Source organism: Stegostoma tigrinum, chromosome 16 (assembly GCF_030684315.1).
Source record: "Stegostoma tigrinum isolate sSteTig4 chromosome 16, sSteTig4.hap1, whole genome shotgun sequence".
Lineage (NCBI taxonomy): Eukaryota > Metazoa > Chordata > Chondrichthyes > Orectolobiformes > Stegostomatidae > Stegostoma > Stegostoma tigrinum.
Genome location: NC_081369.1, coordinates 1,355,576 through 1,379,010, shown reverse-complemented (window position 1 = coordinate 1,379,010; position 23,435 = coordinate 1,355,576).

Below are 23,435 nucleotides of genomic sequence, written 5' to 3'. Positions count from 1 at the left end.
TGAAGATATCAGATTTATTGACATATTAAAAGGGCATTTCAAGGTCAGCAGCATTGGCAAGTTTTCTGTTCAGCAACATGATCTTTTTCAGTACAGTTCACCAAAATGGTCAAAATATTGCAAAGCACAAATTATGTTCAGTGAAAAGACAACTTCTGCGAAACAAAACTGGACATTTTCCCAGATTCATTTAATCACCAATGAACTTCTCAGCCTGGTCAAGTTATAATTAATTATTTGAAATAGTCTTACACATGGCTTGTACCACCACATCAGAAACTGTTTGTTGTCTTACGAAAACTATACAACATTACAACTTACAACTACATCAAGGAATACCATAAATATACACATGTGTACATTTTGAGAATATCATATTAGAATATCAGATTGTGACAGGTGACAGCAGAGTTTGTTTTCAGAGATATTGAACTGATTTGAACAAACGCTTGATACACTGTTCACAATCAGCACAGCCTCAAACATCATTTGCACCTAGATGATGGATAAGATGAATTGAAATTCGTAGCTTACTGGAAAATGCGAAAGCCCCAAACACAGGATAGTAAATGACCTCAACATCTGCAAGAGTGGGTAGTGCAGTGACAGGATATTTCACGTTCTGCATAAAGCAAAGCCTGCAACAGATACCTCGAGCTGGGACCAACTCAGGGAGTATTTATGCTTGCAAAGCACATCCTCCAGGGACACAATTTGGTTGAATGATCCTTGATGTTACATACAGTAATTTGATGAAACAGCTCTGAGAGGCAAAGGGGTTTTTTAAAAAAATGTGTAGAAATTGTAGCGGTAACACAGGGAAGGGGTTCCAGACTAAAATGCATGCATAAATTGTGTCAGAACAAAAATTAGGAGCAGGAGAAGCCCATTCCTCACCCCTCAGGCCAGCTCCATTTTTTGGTAAGATCACAGCTGATCTGAACATGGTCCCAAAATTCCCTTTTGCAATTTGTACACTGACACCCAATAGCTGTTTTCAATTCCAATCCGCCTGATCTAGAATGAACTGCACTCAAAGGGCCCACTTACACTGATTTCAGGGGAAGGTAATTCCACACATTAATGACCTTGTGAGAGAGAGGGAGGGAGAAAGATCTCCTGAGCTTCATCTTAAACATAAGACCTCTTCTTCCTAATCCAGGACAACACAGTGTGGAGCTGAAGGAACACAGCAGGCCAGGCAGCTCAGAGGAGCAGGAAAGTTGTTGTTTCAGGTCAGACCCTTCTTCAGAAGGGCCCCAACCAGAAAAAGTCAACTTTCCTGCTCCTCTGATGCTGCGTGACCTGAAATGTTCCTCCAGCTCCACACTGTGTTGTCTCTAGCTCTAGTATCAGCAGTTCTTACTATCTTTTCTTCCTAATCTGTCTTTTCCAGCTTTAGTCTCTCCCATAATGTGAAATATTCTCTCAGGATATTTCAATAAGATCACCTTTCGGTCACCTGCTCAGAGGTGGTCCCAGCAATGCAATGCACAACTGCATCAAAATTTCATACTTTTGTCTTCCATTCAACTGGCAATAAACAACAATGTACTACTGGCTTTCATAGTAATTAAGTAATCGTGTTAATCTTCATCAAGATGGAGGTTTCTGCTGACTAATTCTCTGGGTGCCTCAAACTTATCAGAGGAAATAGCAATAGTGTGAGGTGAGCTGTCTATGCTAAATGGTGGAGTGTTACTGAAAGGGATGACAGTGCATAGGCAATGGCAAGCATTTAAAGATCACATTGAGGAGCTGGAATAATCATTCAGCACTGTCTGGCACAAAAATAAAATGAGAAAGGTAGTCTGACCATGGCTAACAAGGGAGATTAGGAATGAAGCGTCACCGAGACTTGATCAGAAGTCACGCAACACCAGGGTTTATTTGAAAACACAAGCTTTCGGAGTCTGACTACTTCCTCATGTGTGAGTGAGAGAGGCAGTATCAGACACTGAATTTATAAGTAAACGATTAAAGGGCCACACCACTGATGAGGATAAACTAAACAAACCGAAGATTCTATTAAATCTTTAATCAGTTAGAAGGTTTAATTGATTACTACGGATATGTCAATCCCCAAATATCTTTCAAGTCACTGCCGTGAGATGACAAAAGGTTTTATTAGTGTGAAGAAGAGGTGATATTTTAGGTTGGACAATGCATGTTCGGTGTGAGGCTTTGTTCAGAATCTGTTTGTGATCTGGTTTGGAGACAGACTGGTTTTATTTCTAAAGGAGGAATTTACACCACCTTGTCTGGAAATTGTGTGCCTTTTGCGCAAAATAGAATGTATCTGCACATTCAAATTCACCCCAAAGACGTACGTGTGTGTGTGTGTGAGTGAGAGAGAGAGAGAGAGAGAACAACGGCCTTGTTAACGTTTGGCAGTAGTCTGAAAACACACACACACACACACACACGTATCTCTGGGGTGAATTTGTATGTGCGGATGCAGTCTATTTTGTTGAAAAAACACACACCTTATAGTCAGTCAATGTGATGTTTTATAAGTTCCTACTTTAGAAATAAAACCAGTCTGACTACAAACTGTAACAGGAACAGATTCTAAAAGAGGCCTCATGCCTGACATGGAATAGTAAGGTGTAGACCGGGATGAACATGGCAGGCCAAGCAGCAGCAGAGGAGCAAGAAAGCTGACATTTTGGGCCGAGACCCGCCTTCATTTTAATGTATCTGTTATATGTACCTGTGGCACTCCAGTAATTGTCTGCTGACCATAAAACGGTTTACTTTCCCTCCTGTTTGGTCCCTGTCTACAATTTAAGCCTCCATCTCTGTTAATATTTCTTCCATGTGCCATTAATTTGAATTTTGTGCAGTGAGATATGATGTGACATCTTATGACGCACATTTGAAAATAAATAGGCCTGCAGTGCATTTTTTTCTAATTTAAAAAAAGCATGTTTAATAAGAATGCAGGACAGCAAGGCCATAAATCAATCCCTGCACATTAATTCCAAATTTCATATCACGCACAGACATTGCGACCAATCTATCTGCACTGAACCGTCCTCAGTGTTTGAATAAAGTCACAATGCAAAAACTCTTCCAATGAGTTTTGGGAACTTGTTTTTAGAAAAGTATAGCAGTCACTTTCACAGTCCTTCATTGGAAACAGCCCTTCTGCCATTGTAATCCACAAATAAAATACAGGAAAATGAAAAGATGCAGTCCTGACATGAGCCTACTCTTATAAGATGAAACACCATTTCAAACATACTTTACTTTACAAGAAATGTGACACAAAACATCAAATCACAGGACTGACACCCTCTTCTCCTTTGTTCCCCTGTTAAAAATCATGGGATGTGCATGATAATTTATTGCCCTACCCTGGTTGCCCTTGGGAAGCTGTGGTGGTGAGCTGCCTTCGAGAAGTGCTGCAGTCCATTTGCTGCAGGGAGACGCCTTTAAGGAGAGAATTCTGGATTTGGATCTGCAACACTGAAGGAATGGCAATGTAGGAGTGGCATGAAAGTGAACTTGCAGTTTGTGCTGGTTCCCACACAGCAGCTGTCCTTGTGCTTCTAGATGGTAGTGGTCGTAGGTTTGGAAGCTGCTATCGAAGGAGTCTTAGTAATTTTCTGCAGTGCATCTTATAGATGGTACACATTGTTGTTACTGTGCACCTGTGCTGGAGGGAGTGGATATTTGAGGATGTGGTGTCAACCAAGTGAGCTGCTTTGTCCTAGTGTCAAACTTCATCAGTGTAGTTTTCACTGCAACCATCCAAGCAAATGGGGAACATTCCAGGATTAGACTTTGTAGATCATGGAGAGACTTTGGGGACTCACTTTCGTGACTTTGGGGAGTGGCTTGCACGGAAGATGCAGGTCGAAGACTTCTCAAGGGGAAGAGTGAGTAGCCAAAAATTGTGAACGTTGGTCCGGATGACATGGGTCGAAATAGGGATGAGATTTTGTGGAATGATTATATAGAGCTATGAACAATGTTAAAAGCAAGGGCCTCAAAGGAGGTAATCTCTGGATTACTTCCAATGACACGTGCTCATGAGGTGAAGAACAGGAAGATATGGCAGATGAATGTGTGGTGAAAGAATTGGTTCAGGGGGCAGGTATTCAGATTCCAGGATCATTGGGATCTTTTATGGTGCAGAGGTGACCTGTTCAAGAGGGATGGGTTGCACCGGAACTGGGTTGGGGGGGGGGGGGGGGCGGAACCAATATCCTGGGGGGCAACATTGCTGGTGCTGCAGAGAGAGTTCAAACTAGATTGGCAGGGGTTGGGGCCATAAACAGCAGGGAGGCAAGTGTGAGGGTGGAAGGGGACACAGTAATCAGAAATAGCAAAGTGACAAAACAGGACAGGGAGTGAAGAATGCCAGTTGGATTAAATTGCATCTGTTTCAATGTAACAGGGTTGACAAGTAATGCTGATGAACTCAGGATGTGGATAGGTGCATGGGGCAAGGATATTACAGCCATTTCAGAAACATGGCTAAGGGAGGGACAGGACTGGCAGCTTAATGTGCCAGGGTACAGATGCTTTCAGCAGGACAGATGTGGAGGAAAGAGGGGAGGAAAGAGGGGGAGAGGAGTTGCAGTTTTGATTCAGGGGAGAATCATTGCAGTCGTCAGATGAAATACCTGAGGGATCATCCAATGCAGCTGTGTGGGTCGAGCTAAGAGATAGGGTGATGGTGACATTACTAGGGTTGTTCTACAGATCGCCAAAAATTCAACGGGAATGAGAGAAACAAATATGAAGGGAGACTGGGCAGACTTGCAGGAGCAAAAAGGTTGTCACAGTTGGGGGCGTTGAATTTTCCTAACGTAGACTGGTACTGCCATTGAGTTAAGGGCTTAGATGGGGTGAAATTTGTTAAATATGTTCAGGAACATTTCCTTAAGCAGTATATAGAGGGGTTTTACTTGGAAAAGTGCAAAACTCGACCGACTCTTGATAAATAGGGCAGAACAGGTGACTGAGGCGACAGTGGGGGAGCACTTTGGGACCAGTGACCGTAGTTCTCTTAATTTTAAAATACTTGTGGAAAAAGATAAAGCTGGTCCACAAGTTCAAGTTCTAAATTGGGGCAAGGTGAATTTTGATGGAATTAGACAGGAGCTGGCAGGATTTGATTAGAGTAGTTTGCAGGCAGAGGGACTTCAGACAAGTGGGAGGCCTTTAACAGTGTGATAGTCAGAGTTCAAGATCTTTGTGCTCCTGAGAGGGTGAAGGGCATGGTTGGCAGGGGTAGGGAACAGTGGATAACAAAAGATTTTGAGGTTTTGATCAGAAGTAAAAAGGAGGCATGGCTTAGGAACAGGCAGCTAGGATCAAGGGATTCCCTGGAGTTAGAAAGGGATGACAGGAGTTGACTGAAGAAGGAAATCAGGAGGGTGAAAAGGGGGCATGAGATTGCTTTGGCTGAGAATATCAGGGTAAATTCAAAGAGACTTTTTAAGTATGTTAAAGTAAAAAGAATAAGTAGAGAATGAACAGGAGCCCTCACCGACCAAAGTGGACATGTATGTGTGGAATCACAAGAGGTGGGCTAGGTCCTCAATATATACTTCTCCTCTGTGTTTACCATGGAGAAAGTCATTTAGACTTGGGAACTTGGGGACAGTCCATATCACGAGGCAGCAGGTGTTGGAAATATTAGAATGTACAAAGGTGGATAAATCACCTGGTCCTGATTACATATATCCAAGAACCCCGCAAGAGGCGAGGGAAGAAACTGTGGGGGCCCTCACTGAGAAATTTGCAACATTTTTAGCCCCAGGTGAAGTCCTGGAAGACCGCAGGGTAACAAATACTGTGCCTTATTCATGAAGGGCTGAAAGGAAAAACCCAGGAGTTATAGACCAGTAAGCAGAAGATTATGATGGGTAAGATATACAGGCATTTGGAAAGGAAGAGTTTGATTAGGAGTAATGAGCACGGCATTGTGTGTGGCAGATCATGCGTCACAAATCTGTTCGGGTTCTCTGAAAAAGTGACCAGGAAGATTGATGCGAGCAGGGCAGTAGATGTAGACTACATGGATTTCAGAAAGGCCTTTGATAAGGTTCCACATGGTCTTGATGGTAGGAGCCAGAGGATAATCCTGAAAGGATGCTCGTCTGACTGGAGGCTGTAACTAGTGCTGTGACTCAGGGATCAGTGCTGGGCCCGATGCTGTTTTTCTGTATCAATGATTTGGTTGAGAATGTACAAGGCATCATCACACTTGCAGATGGTACTAAAATAGGTGGTACTATGTACAGTGAGAAAGATTATCAGAAATTGCAGCAGGATCTTGATCAGCTGAGAAAGTGGGCTGAGAAATGGCAATTGGAGTTGAAGAAAGATAAGTGTGAAGTGTTGCATTTTGGAAAATCAAATCCAGGTAGCAGTTTGATTGTGAATGGTAGAGCCTTAATGAGTGTAGTGGAACAGAGGGACGTTGGAATTCAGGTGCACAGTTCTCTGAAAGTGGTGTCATAGGTAGACAGTGCCGTGAAGATACCCTTGATCAGTCAGGGTATTGAGTAAAGAAGTTGGCAAGTTATGATACAGTTGTATATGACGTTGGTGAGGCCGCACTGGGAGTATTCAGTCCAGTTCTGGTCACCTTGCTCCAGGAAGCATGTTATTAACCGAGAAAGACTGCAGAAGAAATTTTCAAGGACGTTGCCAGGGCACAAGGCACTGAGTTGTAGAGAGAGGTTGGACAAGCTGGGACATCTTTATCTTGAGTGTACGAGACTGAGGAAGGATCTTACAGAAGTGTGTAAGATCATGAGAGGCATGGATACAGTGAATGGACTCCGTCTTTTTCCCAGGGTTGGGGGAAATGAGGACGAGAGGACATTAGTTGAAGATAAGAGGGTAAAGAATACATGGGAACCGAAGGGGCAATGTTTTTACACAGAGGGTGGTACGCATATGGAATGAGCTGCCAGTGAAAGTGGTTGAGGCGGGTACATTAACAACATTTAAAAGGCATTTGGACAAGTACATGAATAGGGAAGATTTGGAAGGATATGGGCCAAGTGCAGGGAAATGAGGTTAGCATGGATGGACATTTTGGTCGGCTCGGACTAGTTTGGGCCAAAAAAATCTGTCTCTGTGCTGTAGGATTCCATGACTCTTTGACAGGGTTAGGACTTATTCTTGGTAAACAGTTGCTCTGTTAGTTGTCACATCAGCAGACATTTAGATTAGATTGTTAAAATAGATAGGTCAAGTATTATTGAAATAAAATTACTTCAAAACCACACAGTCCCCTAAAAATGTAGTCTTATTAAAATCTGACAATTCTCTCAAGGATAAAACTGCACTGAGATAGCAGGAACTGCAGATGCTGGAGAATCTGACATAACAGGGTGGAGAGCTGGATGAACTTTTCTGAAGAAGGATCTGGGCCCAAAACATCGGTCTTCCTGCTCCTGGAATGCTGCTTGGCCTGCTGTGTTCATCCAGCTCTGCATCATGTTATCTAAAAGTGTACTGACATCAATTCATCATTTTCTCACATTTAAACAGACCTACTTTCTTAAATTTGTGATAAACATCAAGAATTACCTTTAAACCATGTTAAAAAAATGTCAAGTTGAACTTTTTGATCTTTTACATCAGACTGAAGTATCAGTAGCCATCGTCTTCAAATTAGTACAGCACCGAAGGAACCCTTCTGTAACTCAGTTAAAATAAGCAAGACTTCAGCTGTGGAAGCTCATGATATCTGCTTCCAAAGGGTGCTTCCCCATCAGAAACAACAATATTTTTTGTCCGTAATTTACCAACTTTACAATTGCTTCACGGCTGCATCCTTGTTTTCCTGTGTGTATCTGTTTTCGACTCCTATTTAAAGTTATGCCCTACTCATTGTCTATTACTCTTGAAGGTAACTTGCCTTGCATAATTTTTAACAAGCTCTCTTTTATCTGTCACAAACCAAAATTTCAATTCTTAATGCTTCAGATCTTTCATGGTTTGTTTCCACCTCGTAGATATTCCTGCTTTTTCTGAATTGTTTGATTACCCAAAACAAGTATCTTTAACCTTGTGCTGTTCATGAAAAGGAAAGATTTGGAAGGATATGGGCCAAGTGCAGGGAAATGAGGAGGAAGCTAGGGTCAAGTTCAGCTAGAGAGGATTACATGCAAGCAAGGAAGGAGCTCAGAAATGGTCTGAGGAGAGCCAGGAGGGGGCACGAGAAAGGCTTGGCAGAAGGAATCCGGGAAAACACAAAGGCATTTTACACTTACGTGAGGAATAAGAGAATGATCAAAGAAAGAGTAGGGCCGATCAGGGATAGCATAGGGAACTTGTGTGTGGAGCCTGAGGAGGTAGGGGAAGCCCTAAATGAGTTTTTTGCTTCTGTCTTTACGAAAGAAACGAACTTTGTAGTGAATGAAACCTTTGAAGAGCAGGTATGCATGCTGGAATGGATAGAGATAGACGAAGCTGATGTGCTGAAAATTTTGTCAAACATGAAGATTGACAAGTCGCCAGGCCCGGACCAGATTTGTCCTCGGCTGCTTTGGGAAGCGAGAAATGCAATTGCTTCGCCACTTGCGAAGATCTTTGCATCCTCGCTGTCCACTGGAGTTGTACCTGAGGACTGGAGAGAGGCAAATGTAATTCCTCTCTTCAAGAAAGGAAATAGGGAAATCCCCGGCAATTATAGACCAGTAAGTCTCACGTCTGTTGTCTGCAAGGTGTTAGAAAGGATTCTGAGGGATAAGATTTATGACCATCTGGAAGAGCATGGCTTGATCAAATACAGTCAACACGGCTTTGTGAGGGGTAGGTCATGCCTTACAAACCTTATCAAGTTTTTTGAGGATGTGACTAGAAAAGTTGATGAGGGTCGAGCTGTGGATGTGGTGTATATGGACTTCAGTAAGGCATTTGATAAGGTTCCCCATGGTAGGCTCATTCAGAAGGTCAGGAGGAATGGGATACAGGGGAACTTAGCTGCTTGGATACAGAATTGGCTGGCCAACAGAAGACAGCGAGTGGTAGTAGAAGGAAAATATTCTGCCTGGAAGTCGGTGGTGAGTGGGGTTCCACAGGGCTCTGTCCTTGGGCCTCTACTGTTTGTAATTTTTATTAATGACCTGGATGAGGGGATTGAAGGATGGGTCAGCAAGTTTGCAGACGACACAAAGGTCGGAGGTGTCGTTGACAGTGTAGAGGGCTGTTGTAGGCTGCAGCGGGACATTGACAGGATGCAGAGATGGGCTGAGAGGTGGCAGATGGAGTTCAACCTGGATAAATGCGAGGTGATGCATTTTGGAAGGTCGAATTTGAAATCTGAGTACAGGATTAAGGATAGGATTCTTGGCAGTGTGGAGGAACAGAGGGATCTTGGTGTGCAGATACATAGATCCCTTAAAATGGCCACCCAAGTGGACAGGGTTGTTAAGAAAGCATATGGTGTTTTGGCTTTCATTAACAGGGGGATTGAGTTTAAGAGTCGTGAGATCTTGTTGCAGCTCTATAAAACTTTGGTTAGACCGCACTTGGAATACTGCGTCCAGTTCTGGGCGCCCTATTATAGGAAAGATGTGGATGCTTTGGAGAGGGTTCAGACGAGGTTTACCAGGATGCTGCCTGGACTGGAGGGCTTATCTTATGAAGAGAGGTTGACTGAGCTCGGTCTCTTTTCATTGGAGAAAAGGAGGAGGAGAGGGGACCTAATTGAGGTATACAAGATAATGAGAGGCATAGATAGAGTTGATAGCCAGAGACTATTTCCCAGGGCAGAAATGGCTAGCACGAGGGGTCATAGTTTTAAGCTGGTTGGTGGAAAGTATAGAGGGGATGTCAGAGGCAGGTTCTTTACGCAGAGAGTTGTGAGAGCATGGAATGCGTTGCCGGCAGCAGTTGTGGAAGCAAGGTCATTGGGATCATTTAAGAGACTGCTGGACATGTATATGGTCACAGAAATTTGAGGGTGCATACATGAGGATCAATGGTCGGCACAACATTGTGGGCTGAAGGGCCTGTTCTGTGCTGTACTGTTCTATGTTCTATGTTCCCTACTGTTATTGATAGAGAATTTATTTTTCCTAATTATGAAATCAGTTTCTCCAGAAAGTATGTCATTATGCTTTGATAATTCAAAAAAAAGTCTACTTTGTACACTACCCAGACCAATTGTCTTATGTTCTTGTCCAGTTCTTGAACATGTTTGTGGCATGGTGGCTCAGTGGGTAGCACTGCTGCCTGGCAGTGCCAGGGACCCTGGTTCGATTCCAGCCTCAGGTGACTGTCTGTGTGGAGACGGTACATTCTCCATGTGCCTGCATGTGTTTCCTCTGGGTGCTCTGGTTTCCTCCCACAGTTTAAAGATGTGCAGGCTGGGTGGATTGGCTGTGCTAAATTGCCCATCCAGTTCAGGGATGAGTAGATTCGGCAGATTATAGGGGGATGGGTCTGGGTAGGGTACTCTCAGTGTGGGCTTGTTGGGCCAAAGGGCCCATTTCCACGCTGTAGGGATCCTATGTTCTGTGTCACATTTGCAACTTATTCATCACTTTGTTCCACTATGTAAAGACAAGCCTTTCCTCCCTGGGATGAAATGGAAGCTTATCCACTTTGGTGGGAGATACGAAGTTGTAAAACATTCTTAAATGGTATGAGGTTGAAAAATGTTGAAAATCCAAAGAGACTGAGATATTCCTGTTCAAAAGTCACTGACAGCTGATATGGAGGTAGAGCAATAAGAGATAACACAGTGTGGAGCTGGAGGAGCGAGGCAGCATCAGAGGAGCAGGAAAGCTGATGTTTTGGGTTGGGACCTTTCTTCAGAAATGGGAGAGCGGGAAGGCAGCTCTGAAATAAATCCAGAGAGGAGGGATGGGGCTAGGGAAGGTAGGTGGGATGTTGATGGGTGAGTTCAAGTAGACAGTGGGAGGGATTGGTCAGTGAGATGGGAGGAGTGGATTGGTGGGAGAGAAGTCTGACAGGTTGTTTCAGGTCAAGCACGTACAGCAAGAGGTGTAGCAAGCAAAGTAAATGGCATGTTGGCCTGTACCACAAGAGTATTTCAGAACAGCAGCATTGAAGCTTTTCTATGTGTATCTGTGTTAAACTCCTACTTATACTTCGAGAACACAGAACATAGAAAAGTACAGCACAGTACAGGCCCTTCAGCCCACAATGTTGTGCCGTGCAATAATCCTCATCCAAAAATAAAATAACCTAACCTACACTCACCTCAATTCACTGCTGTCCATGTGCATGTCCAGCAGTCCCTGGAATGTCACTAATGACTCTGCCTCCACGACTACCACTGGCAAATTATTCCATGCACTCACAACTCTCTGGGTGAAGAACCTCCCTCTGGCGTCTCCTCCATACTTTCCTCCTAACACCTTAAAACTATGACCCCTCGTGGCAGTCATTCCGGCCCTGGGGAAAAGTCTCTGGCTATCGACTCTATCCATGCCTCTCATTACCTTGTACACCTCGATCAGGTCACTTCTCTTCCTCCTTTTCTCCAGAGAGAAAAATCCAAGCTGAGTCAACCTCTCCTCGTAAGACAAGCCCTCCAGTCCAGGCAGCATCCTGGTAAACCTCCTTTGCACCCTCTCCAAAGCCTCCACATCTTTCCTGTAAGAGGGCCACCAGAACTGGACACAATATTCCAAGTGTGGTCTCACCAGGGTCTTGTTGAGCTGCAGCAAAACCCCGCAGCTCTTAAACTCGATCCCCCTGTTAATGAAAGTCAAAACACCATATGCTTTCTGAACAACCTTATTAACTTGGGCGGCAACTTTGAGGGAGCTACGCACTTGAATACCAAGATCCCGCTGTTCCTCCACACTGCCAAGAACCCTGCCTTTAATCCTATATTCAGCATTTAAGTTCGACCTTCCAAAATGCATCACTTCACATTCATCCAGGTTGAACTCCATCTGCCATTTCTCAGCCCAGCTCTGCATACTGTCAATGACTCGCTGAAGCCTGCAGTAGCCATCGATACTGTCAACATTTGTCGTAATATGCACTCAACTAACGACTGAGAGTAGCGATCATCAATCAGCATTGATCAAGGCTAAGCATTTCCTTTATTTGAAAATTACACTGTGCTCTCAACCAAGCTTACTACATACACTTATCTTTAAAAAAATTTTTGAAAAATCGTAATTTTGGGAATTTGCTTTTTGGGAAAATGGAATGTCAGTGGCAAATTTGTAGTCGAGATGGAAATGAGAAGGGATTATTTCTTTCAGGGTATCATTATTCTGCATACATTTTTCCAACGAGAGATTGGTTATTGGGACATTAAATATATTTAAGACTGAGTTGGACAGATTTTTATTTTAGAAGCAAATCAATAAATATTGACTCATACAGGTATGCAGAGTTAAAGTCACTGCCAGATAGCAATAATCTTTGAAATATCAGAAAACAATGGAGGGATTGGAAGATCTGCTCCTACTCTTGTTTATCATCATTTTATGGTCGTTTACATTGAAATTCCTTACTTACAATAAACTGAGCATTGGTCATAGCCCAATGGCATTTATACCTCCACCAAAAGGATATTTGCAAGAGATATGCTAAGCCTGTTGACACTGATGCTGTCAACTGGGAAACATTTGTCAATAGCCATCCACATTGAAACATGGATAACACAATGTGGAGCTGGAGAAACACAATATTCCAGGCACATCAGAGGAACAGGAAAATTGATGTTTCCAGTCAGGACCTTTCTTCAGAAAACCAACTGGAAACAGCAACCTTCCAGTTCCTCTGGTGCTGTCTGGCCCACTGTGTTCCTCCAGCTCCATACTGTGTTATCTCTGACTCTGGCATCAGCAGTTCTTACTCTCTCACATTGAAACTTTTGACTGCTTTGAGGGGCATTGAAAGACACAATCAGAAAAGGAAATTTGAACTGGTTGATCAGGCAAAAAAAGAATCTTGAATCTTGTTTGTCAACTCCATTTCTCTGCTGAAAATGTTGTGGATTCTGACATGCCAGTGTGGGGCTCTGGAATAATATCAGGCAACCTTCAATAGAGTAAATCAAAAACAAAAGAACCGCGGATGTTGTGAATCAGCAACAAAAATAAAGTTACTGGAAAAGCTCAGCAAGTCTGGCAGAATCTGTGAAGAAGAAAAAAAAGAGTTAATGTTTCGGGTCCGAGTTCTGAGATAGGGTAACCGGACCCAAAACATTAACTCTGCTTTTTTCAACCTTTAATCGAGTGTAGGCCAACACACTGAAAACTCTCATCTCATGAAATGGATTGCTGCCACCTAGGAATGGTCTTACTGCAATATGGTGTTTGGGATCATTGCTGTTTCTCTTGATTTTTCTTACATTTGGTTTGGAACTGTGAGCAGAATTGAGTGTTGAACCTTGGATGTAGAGCTGCTACTTGTTTTTTTTTAAAAAGGAAATGATATACAAACAAACATTTGTTCATAGAAACTGGCCAGGAAAGTTAATTGCAGGTTGATAACGGTTCTAACAATGCTGCAGACATTTTGGCACCTGACTTATATTATGCAGAAGGTCTCGCATCTGTTTGGATGTGAAAAGGGTCTCAAAGGGAGGCTGGTATTGACCAGTCAAACAGAATGTTGATAAAAACAGAAAAAAAAACACAGGTTGAACTACTTTGGGCTGAGTTTTGGGCAGAAGAAATTGTGGCTGCATGCTTGGAAGCTATTCGACTTGTTGCTGAGTTTGTGGACTCATTGAAAATTACATGATAAGAGCTCCAGTACGTAAGTCAAAAGTAAGTTCCCAGTGGTCTGTGGAAGCAGGCAAATACTAACAGTTACTTCATTACTCCTGAACTCTTAAATTCAACACATTAAATCAGAAGAGTTGTTACAATCATTTCTCTTGATCATTACTTGTCACTTTTGCTTTCAGTTTTGATGTTTCTTTCATTCTTCTTGTGTTATTCATTCAAAGAGCTCCATCTTTAGTTACAGAGGAAAATAAAACTGCAGATGCTGGAATCCAAGGTAAACATACTGGAGGCTGGAAGAACACAGCAGGTTGGGCAGTATCTGGAGAAAAGAAGCCATCAACATTTCATGTATTACCCTTCCTCGGGACTGAAGGCCCTGACCAAAACGTTGATGCCTACTTTCTTCCAGATGCTGCCTGGCTTACTATGATCTTCCAGCCTCCGTTTCATCCATCTTTTAGGTATCCTGTATTTTGCTTTATGGAATATCTCCTTTCCGTTCTGCTACCGTCTCTACTTTGAATGGATTTAATTGTTCCTGACTCTTTACTGGCTCACTTGTTCATTTTGGTACTGGTGATAATGACAAGAAGAAATAAATGAACAGTTTGGTATTTCAGATGCTGTTGAAGCTACAGAAGTTGAACCAAAAACAAGCCACCACTCCACCATTCATGACCTCTGTGTGCCCAATCCTCAAGTTCTCCTTATTTCTCTCCATCATTCAACCCCTCAATTTCAGCATTAATGTTTATTCTGCTGCCATACGTTTCTCTCAGATTGGTTTGTTTGAAGAACTGTGACTAATATGAATGATCATCTCACCAAGTTATACCCCTGCAGGATGTACTTTGTATGTACAAATAACAATCACAGTTCCAGATAGGCTTGGACTAATCACTTTCCTCTGAGAATGAAGTATCCAATCAATCTGCCTCCAGTACTTAGTGATGTTGAATTCATTTATTACCCTGTTATTGGGGCTATTGGAGGAAGTTACTAATACCTGTGCAGCATTGTGAAATTAGCCAAACATTCCAGCATTGGCATCATGCACAACCCACCTACAAACTGCTCAACACTGTGATCGCAGATGAAACTGTCTTGTCATTTTTTAATGTAAATTATCTTGTTTCTCTCTTGAGCACAAAATCTGTCAAATGCCAGAATTATGTCCTTTTTCAGAATGTACTGTCCTTTGTAAATTAATGGTTGACCATCCTGTGATATTTAAGAGTAGAAAATTGTAATGTCTTGTTTCAACTACAGTTAACATTGTGCTCACCACAAAATATAGTTATTGGAATGTTAATTGATTCATTTTCTGCCTGTGAGCAACCTTATTTAAAAATATTGAAAATGCCTTAAAATAGTATTACAAAATGATTCACCAGTCAAGATGACATTCATGGAGCCGTGTAACAGTGTCTGTGTGAGCACTAAGAAAAATAAATGTACTGATGTATGATTGGTTTAGTTCAAGACTCGGGAAGGTGTAGAATGGCTTGTGATTAGAATTGAGATCACTGTCCTCACTGAATGAATTCAATTTAACTGTTCCGAGGCAGAAAATATAAGATCAGCTAATTGGAAACAAATTGTAGAATGTCAGAATCAACCCTGGAAGTTAGAACTGAACAGAAATCAAAACTATACTTTGAGGATGGGAAACAAATTGAAATGCCTGTGAAGAAGGCACTTGGTTTTCTTGGCTCGGTTTTAGCAGAATAGAGTGAATAAGTGAGAAAGGTTAACACCTACAAGTGAAAAACAATGATAATGAACTGAATTCAGATATGCTGGTTTACCTAAAGTTTATTAGTCGCCAGGATCAGTTCAAATGGGTTCAGAAATATCACTGAAATGAGAATGCTGACTGCTGAGTAAATGGTGAAACATTCACAATCTTCCTTCAACATTCTATTAGCACCACAGGGCAGACAGGTCCAGGGAGTTGAACCATTTCCATTGACATTACAATGGAATGAAAACCAGAACTCAAGCCAACACAGCTCACTGACTCTCAACCTCAGAGTTCGGTATGTTCCATCCTCATTCAATAGATTGTGATTTTAATCCAAGAAAGTACAATCTGTGTTGTTTGTTTATTAAGCAATCAAAAATGGGGGTGAAATTGTCATGAATACTTTCACATAAATAAAGAACACAGTAGTTAGAAATCCACTGTTGATCTGCAGTACACATCACAACAAACTGAAATGCATGTATTGCCGAATCAAAACAAGACATGATAGCTCCCAAACTGAGTATTCGGCATAGCCGGCATAGATACTCCTTCAGAGTATGGTCTGATGTTCTGTCGCAAAACTGGAAAAAGCAACATGTGTTTGACAGCTTTGAGTGGGGCAAATGAAAAATTGTTGATGCGAGAAGTTTTTTTTTAAACATGTATATAATATTTTAACACAAAATAATGTAGATACTGGAGACCACTTCCAACTAAACCAAATCAGACTACAAAAAAGTCACAAATGAAAACTGGAGAACAATACATTTAAGCCAATTTCCAGGTCAGTCAAAGTTTTAGGTCAGTAATTTAAGGCGATCAGTGGAAGGTATAAGGGAGATGTCAGAGGTAGGCTCTTCATATAGAGTGGTGAGCATGTGGAATGCGCTGCCGGTAGTGCTAGTCAAGTCAGATACTTTAGAGACTTTTAAATGACTCTTGGATAGGCACATGGAGGAGAGTAAAATGTAGGATGTGCAGGATAGCTTGATCTGTGTAGGGTAATAGGTCGGCAAATCATTGTGGGCTGAAGGGCCTGTACTATGCTGTACTCTTCTATGTTCTATGGTGTGGAGTTCGGGTGTCAAGTAATAAGGGGGCAAGTTGTGTACAGGGCAGGTTGGCTGGTGGGTAAAAAGCCTGGAGCACAGAGTTGGGTGGCTCGGAAAAGAGGGATCAAATGAGTGTGAGTTAGTTTTAAGGTAGTTAATTGTGAGTTAGGTACAGGGATAAGTGCCAAATGAGTAGAGCACAAGATGTGTATAGAGCAGAGTGCCAGGTAGGTAATGTGCGAGGCATATCAGGTGGCTAGAGCTTAGGTGGAGAGGCCAATGACCGATAGCTGGGAATGGTTGTTTAGGATGAAGAGGAAGGAGGTGTTAAGTGCTGCGAGAGTGGTGAGATGGTGTCGGGTCTGGACCAACGGCTTGTTGGCTCTTGTGGTAAGAGTTTTTTAAGTCTCAAGTATGTTGGCAACAGGGTAACAATGCGGGTCAGGGCCAGGGAAGGTATGGACGATATCAGAGAAGGTAGCAGGGGAAAAAGTGTTGGATCTCGAGGGATGTAGGAGCTGTGTTATGAGTGCTAGATTACAGAAATAAGGTGATAGGCGTAGACTCAGGTCCTCGGACTTCTCAGTTGTGTGTCTGTGTGTACATGTGCAGGTGAACTGTATGGGGATGCGTGAAGATGGAGCAGTTCTGTTTGTTCTAAGTTGTGAATATGGGTGATTAGTTTGCTCAGAGTTGGTTTAGGTATTTAATAGTCTAATTTTTCCTGAGGTACTATTCACTAAGCTGCAGCAGAACTCCTTAAATTTGCCAATAAAATTAACACATTTCGAGGGTTCATGGCACATGGGAAGTTCCACTGGAATTTGCAACCTTCACGTGTTGTTATTCTTGGGATTCCACAAGGTCCAAATTTTCAAATCCCACCGATGCTTTAAAAACAATCATATGGCCGGCAGAAAATCCAGAAAATTGAATATGGTGCTTTTAGATAATGGAGGTAAATTGGATCAAATGGACATTCTGATCTTCATCTGTTCTGTTTCTGAAACACTACAGAATGTGCACCTATTTTGAAAGATTTGCTTTACTCTATTTTTCAAATTAATATTAATTATTTATTTCATTTTGTTCAACCAAGAACACAAGTACAATAAAATTGCATTTTCATATATCGTGTGGACAATATTAACAGAAAAATGGTATGGGATTAGTGCATTATATCCGTGCAGTAGTTTTAACTTTTTCATTAACAGTTAACTTGTTGGTCATTGATGTTAAAATCTCTTGGAACATATTTATAAAAATAGGACAAAGTAATAGCAATAATAATGACCATTGAAATTTGCAAGGCATGAGGCATATTGTTAATGTGGCATGTGGGATCTCCCGGATACCAGTGAGATGCAGGATAATCAGGACTGCAATAAATGTTTAAAACTGCAATAGTTTCAGAACAGGCTTTACAGCTTGGTGGCCAATTATAATTGCTGGGACAGAGAGAGGTAGAAAGTTACCTCGGCACGTTTTGCCATGAGGTGGATACACTCCTGAAGACAGTGTCTAGTGCTTTGGTTTATCAGGGAAACAACAGTGTGGCTGCAACTGAGGCAGTTGAGTGTATTTGGAACAGGATTGTAAGAGACTCACCCTCAGCAATAATGCAACAGCTTTCAGTTAGTTTCAGACTGATTTGATGAAACTGAGAGGTGCTGTGTGTACGAGTGAATCTTGGTTGCAATGTTATTCAAGCATTCAAGTTGGGGTAGCAAATGTTAATGATGTGGCGGTCACAGACAACGTAGTCACAGTGGGGACGGGCTGTTGATGCAATAACCTGCAGCAAAGAGACTGTACTAAAAGCTCTCTTGCCTTTCCTGCCTCAGCGGTCAAGACATCTGCTCAGAGTTCACATCAGACACAGACTGGGAGGATGCGAAACCAGTCATTGAGGTCCCTGCAGATAATAAGCATGTACACAGAATAAAGAACAAGGTTCTGTGTTGTAAGAACAAGAAGGGAGGCATCAAATTATCAGAACCTCTCAATTAATGATTTCTGGAATACTTATCTGAGACCTACACTAATTGGAGCAAGACAATTCAGATGAAAGAAATAAATGCAGGGACCAAATTATGTGCAATATCAGTTTGTTCTGGATCTTGGAGCGCCAGCACCAGTATTGGGGAAAGAAGGGGCTATACCACAGGGCTACAACTGGACAATGGTGGGACCAGTGCTGCAGTGAGTCACCAAACAGTGAAGCAAGGAAAGCCATTTGGACAGATATTGCAAATTAAATAGCAGGGACAAGACAGCAGAGAATGGCATTAAATGAGAAATTATAAACAGACTATGACAGGAGGAGATAAAATTACATATCCATGAGGACATTAACAGATAAGGCTGGATGTTCCAAAACAGTGCAAGAAAATCTAAAGGCTTTGTGTCTAAAAGCACATGGAATACAAAATAGATGAGTTAATATATCAACACAAATAAAGTATGATCAGATAATCATTGTTCTTGCAATTACATTATAATGTATTCTTACAAATACATTATACTATCCCAAATGTCAGACTTTAAAACTATCTTGCCACATTCAACACAGAATCCAATGACAAAATGCTCAATTCCATGTTGATGCATCATGTTATTTTAAGTGATAAATATTACCTTTCTCCAGGGCAATGAGACCATAAGATACAGCAGCAGAATGAAGCCTGAAAAAAAATGAAAAAAAAAAATAAAAAGAAAAAAATTTCACAAACCAGGAGCCCCCCTCAGACCCATAGTGTCGCTACCTGGGACACCAACCTACAGATTAGCCAAGGAACTACACCAAAGACTAAAACACCAAGTCGAAGACTCCCGCCACTCCATCCGGTCCACCCAAGAATTCCTGAACATCAAAGACACCAAGATAGAAGAGGATGAAATAATGGTCTCCTTTGACGTAACAGCCCTGTTCACATCCATCAACATCAACCTGGCCAAAGAAACACTGACTACACTATAAGAAGAACCAAAGACACATACACCAGACACCACCAACCTCATCAGCAAGGACAACATCATCAAGCTAGTGGACCTATGCCTTCCCACCCACTTCACTTTCAATAACAAAATCTGCAGACAAACCAACGGTACACCCATGGGATCTCCAATATCAGGGTTCTTAGCAGAGGCAGTAATGCAGAGACTCGAACAAACAGCTCTGTCAATCATCCAACCCAAACTTTGGATCCGCTACTTGGATGGCACCTTTGTCATCACTAAACAAAACAAATTAGAGGAAACCTTCAAGACCATCAATAATACCCTTACTGGCAGAACATTCACAAAAGAGGAGGAAAACAACAAACTGCCATTCCTAGATGTAACAGTCGAGCGAACAGTCAATGGGGAACTTCAAACTAGCGTCTACAGGAAAACAACACATACGGACCAAATACTGAACTACAGAAGCAACCATCCCAACACCCACAAACGAAGCTGCATTAGAACATTATTTCAATGAGCCACTACACACTGCAGCACAGAGGAACTACGCAGAGCAGAGGAAAATCACCTATACAGTGTATTCAAAAAGAATGGGTACCCAATGAACACAGTCCGACGATTTCTCAACAACAAACCCAAACAAACAGACAAAACGGGCTCAGAAACCATAACCACTCTCCCCTGCATCAAAGACATTTCCGAAATGACTGCCAGACTACTCGGACCTCTTGGCATCAGGGTAGCCCACAAACCCACCAACACACTAAAACAGCAGCAAATGAACTTTAAAGACGCTATACAGACAACAAGCAAAACGAACGTCATCTACAAAATACCTTGCAAGAACTGTGACAAACGCTACATTGGACAAACTGGCAGAAAGCTAGCCACCAGGATGCATGAACATCAACTAGCCACAAAACGACATGACCCACTATCACTCGTATCCTTACATACAGATGAGGAAGGACACCACTTTGACTGGGACAACACATCCATCCTCGGACAAGCCAAACAGAGACACGCATGAGAATTCCTTGAAGCATGGCGTTCCAACTAGAACTCCATCAACAAACACATTGGCTCCAAATCAATCTACCATCCTCTGAGAAAAAGAACAGGAAATGACATCACCAACGCAGGAAATGACATCACCAACCCAAGGAAACCTAAACATATAAATAGAAAGCGGGACATAACACCAGCGCTTCATTGGAAGCTCACTGATGATGTTACCGAGAATGGTGACGAAACGTCTGAAAAGTAACCTTCCAGCTCAGCGAGCAAACTCACATCCAGAATGAAGCTTATTGGCCCAATGAAACTGTTCGATCATTCAATAACGGATAATATATTTAGAACAGAGAACATAGAAAAGTACAGCACAGTACAGGCCCTTCGGCCCACGATGTTGTGCCATCGATTAATCCTAATTTAAAAATAAGTTAACCTAACCTACATTCCCCTCAATTCACTGCTGTCCATGTGCACGTCCAGCAGTCGCTTAAATGTCACTAGTGACTCAGCTTCCACGACTACCACTGGTAAACTATTCCATGCGCTCACAACTCTCTGGGTGAAGAACCTCCCTCTGACGTCTCCTCTATACCTTCCTCCTAACACCTTAAAACTATGACCCCTTGTGGCAGTCAATCCGGCCCTGGGGAAAAGTCTCTGGCTATCGACTCTATCCATGCCTCTCATTACCTTGTACACCTCGATCAGGTCACCTCTCTTCCTCCTTCTCTCCAGAGAAAAAAGTCCAAGCTCAGTCAACCTCTCCTCGTAAGACAAGCCCTCCAGTCCAGGCAGCATCCTGGTAAACCTCCTTTGCACCTTCTCCAAAACCTCCACATCTTTCCTGTAAGAGGGCCACCAGAACTGGACACAACATTCCAAGTGTGATCTCACCAGGGTTTTGTAGAGCTGCAGCAAAACCTCGCGGCTCTTAAACTCGATCCCCAGTTAATGAAAACCAAAACACCATATGCTTTCTGAACAAACTTTATCCACTTGTGTAGCAACTTTGAGGGAGCTATGCACTTGAATACCAAGATCCCACTGTTCCTCCACACTGCCGAGAATCCTGCCTTCAATCCTATATTCAGCATTTAAGTTCAACCTTCCAAAATGCATCACTTCACATTTATCTAGGTTGAACTCCATCTGCCATTTCTCAGCCCAGCTCTGCAAACTGTCAATGTCTCACTGAAGCCTCGATAATATCAACGGCACCGCCTACCTTTGTGTCATCAGCAAGCATACTAACCCACCCCTCAACCTCCTCATCCAAGTCATTTATAAAATCTACAAAGAGCAGAGGCCCAAGAACAGAAACCTGTGGGACACCATTCGGCACTGATCTCCAGGCAGAATACTTACCATTTACAACCACTCTCTGCCTCCTGTCAGCCAACCAATTCTGAATCCAGACAGCCAAATCACCCTGTATCCCATACCTCCTCACTTTGCCAACGAGCCTGCTGTTGGGAACCTTATCAAATGCCTTGCTGAAGTCCACGTACTCCACATCCACTGCTCGACCCTCGTCAACCTGTCTCGTGACGTCCTCAAAGAACTCAACAAGATTTGTAAGGCATGACCTGCCCCTCACAAAGCCATGCTGATTCCCTTTAATCACACTATGCTTTTCCAAATATTCATAAATCCTATCCCTCAGAATTCTTTCCAAAACCTTGTTGACCACAGACGTAAGACTGACTGGTCTGTAATTTCCAGGGATTTCCCTATTCCCTTTCTTGAAAAGAGGAACAACATTTGCCTCCCTCCAATCTTCCGGTACGACTCCCGTGGAGAGTCAGGAAGCAAAGATCTTCGCCAGCGGCTTTGCAACCTCCTTTCTCGCTGGCCAGAGCAATCTAGGATAAATCTGGTCTGACCCTGGGGACTTATCAATCTTTATGTTTGCCAAAATTTCCAGCACATCAACTTCTACAATCTCGATCTGTTCAAGCCTGTTTCCCTGCTCCTCAAAGTACTCATTTACAACAAGGTCCCTTTCCTTAGTGAAAGCCGAAGCAAAAAACTCATTTAGGGCTTCCCCTGTCTGCTCAGACTCCACGCACAGGTTCCCTGCGCTATTCCTGATCAGCCCTACCTTCTCCCTGATCATTCTCTTATTCCTCACATATGAGTAAAATGCCTTCAGGTTCTCCCTAATCCTTCCTGCCAAGCCTTTTTCGTGCCGCCTCCTGACCCTCTTCAGTCCACTTTTGAGCTCCTTCCGAGCAAGCCTGTAATCCTCTAAAGCTGTGCTAGACCTTTGCTTCCTCCACTTTACGTAAGCTGCCTTTTCTCTTTTTGACGAGTAGCACCTCTGTTCCCGTCATCCAAGGCTCCTCAATCTTACCCCTTCTTACCTGTTTCAGAGGAACAAATTTATACATCACTCGCAACAACTGCTCCTTAAATGGTCTCCACATATCTGCTGTGCCCTTTCTGTGGAATAATTGCTTTCTGGTGGTTCACCCTCCCCCTTCAGAATTGTTTAGATCCAATCGGTGACATCCTGGACCCTGGCACCTGGGAGGCAACGTACCTTCCGTGAGTCCCGTTCTCAACCCTAATCTCCACCTACCATCTGTAACCTTTAACCTTCTTAGCAACAAAAAGAAAATGAGCCTTCTGTGGAAATGAGTACCATAGATTCATGACCCGCCTCATAACAGCTCTGAATCATCATCCCTTCACTCTGAGGTTGTTCCTTCAGGTCCTCGTCTCACCTCGAGTGAAAATGCCTTCTCCACACCAACTCTATTCAGGCTGACTGTGCTTCAGCTCTGGAGCTATCAAGCTGTTGTTTACTCATACATTAATCATTGTTACAACATTAAATGACTAAGACAACACAAACTACGATCTGAGCAATTGATCATGAGATCAGTGACAGGCAATATCAGTGAAAACTGGTAAATGGAATGACTTATTTATGACTGACATGTGCCTCTG